The following is a 1,748-nucleotide window of genomic DNA, read 5'->3' as shown; positions in this document are numbered from 1 at the left end:
CCTGCAGGAGCTGCTCCCCCCCCACACACACACAGAGGGGGTTTCCTGCCGCGTGGAGACGCCGTTTTAAGTCAGTTTTGTCGGCTGACTCTAAGGACATTTCATGTTCGTGTAAGGAAATACCTGGTCCTTCACAGCTCTCACTACAGATATCTTTTGCAACCTCAGTTTTACCTTCAGGCTGTTTGCTACGTCTCAATGCATTCTGTTTTTATAAAGCAGCTTTGAATATAAAAGCCCCTTCTAAAGCAACACTTGTGTTTTACACCCATGGCTGAATTCCCCACCCTTCTCCTTTGACTGGCTCCTTTGAGCTTTGAGACAAAGAGAAGAATAAAGCTCACCATGTACACAAGCAGGAATAATGCAGGGATGACCAACCAGGTGGTAAGGGAGAGAGGTTTGACAAAGAGAAGACAATATCCTCAGAATAAGCCCCAAGGTGGAAAGTGTCTGGAAGGTATTCTTCCCATGCTATTTCCAACAAGCAGGGTGCTGAGACAGACTGAATATTTTATTACACCTCCCTTGTACTTTCACCTCCAAACTATCCATTTTGTCCATTGAGCAATAACATTCAGCATTTTGTTGCCTGAAGGATTCCATTTACAATACACTGTAAGGACTGTGAAAACATTGCTTGAAAATGTGTCTGTGAAGTATTTTATTCTTTTTTATTGAAACCATGCAATTGAAAAGTGACATTCTAAATGTCACTGACTTCAAAGAGAGAGAAACCTGATAATCTTGCTTAGGAAGAGGTGACAATGAGTAGAATGATCAGGTTCAGAAAAACTGCAACTCAAGTAGATTCTGGCTAGCCTTCTCAGATGCTAGTGGGGCTGTTTAGGACTAATACAACAGTAAATCATATGGAAGATTGGACCCCCCTCCAATTGCTTCAAATAAGTACTACTATGTCAAAAAAGTGCTGGTTCCTCAACCCAGAAGGTGCTGATTTGCCCATATGTTTTAGAAATGACTCTGTATCTGTTCTTGCTAGACAGAAATTATTCAGAGTATTGTTTTTTTCCAGACAAGTAAGAATGCACTACAGATCAGCCACACCATTTTATGTCCAATAATGCTGAATAGATGATTAATATGAAAGAAAACTTGGCCTCAGAAGAATGCAAATGCAGCTAAGAGTCTCTTTTGACATGGAAGTCACTCTCCATGCTGTTACCAACAACTGAAGACAGATGTGCCAGAGCTTGGCCACCACAGAAGTGTAATTACACTCCCCCAAAAGAGACAAAGCTGAGTTCTCAAAGATCTATCTTTGAGAACCCTCAGTATGTGAGCGGGTTTTGTAAATGCTTGAGCTCCAATTAATTTCCCCTTTCCTCCTGCACTCCTACAACTTCACTACTTTTCTTTCCACTTGGTCCTTCTTTTTCTTGGAGTCTCTTCACTTATTCACCTTTTCCTTAGAACTTCATATGGTTCTCTCTTAGTCTGTTATTCCCCTACATGCTGCCAGAAATGTATTAACCCCATTAGCTGATTTTCGTAGCTGACTGATTAATTCAGGAAGAGGATTAACATAGCATTTTAATGGCCATGCTGCATGAGACCAAAGGTCCACCCAGCCTACAGATTAAGAACAGAAACAGAGGAAAAGAGCAAGTTTACCAAATGATCAGTTTGCAATGCCAGCCTTGAAACACTGTTCCACAGTCAGGTGGCATTCTACCCACTTCCCAAATTACAAATGTACTTAGTGTTTCTGGACAGACCCTTCTTTC

General features: G+C 41.4%; 1 protein-coding gene across 1 annotated transcript in view; it reads right to left on the bottom strand.

The window, feature by feature from the left end:
- Window positions 1-1,748, bottom strand: part of CNTN6 (contactin 6) — an 83,523-nt gene that overhangs the window by 38,943 nt on the left and 42,832 nt on the right. The gene's annotated exons all lie outside the window — the stretch shown is intronic.

The sequence above is a fragment of the Chaetura pelagica genome, unplaced genomic scaffold (assembly GCF_000747805.2).
Source record: "Chaetura pelagica isolate M959 unplaced genomic scaffold, ChaPel_1.0 scaffold328, whole genome shotgun sequence".
Lineage (NCBI taxonomy): Eukaryota > Metazoa > Chordata > Aves > Apodiformes > Apodidae > Chaetura > Chaetura pelagica.
Note: the sequence above shows the minus strand (reverse complement) of the source record. Positions and strands in the feature narration are given on the sequence as shown.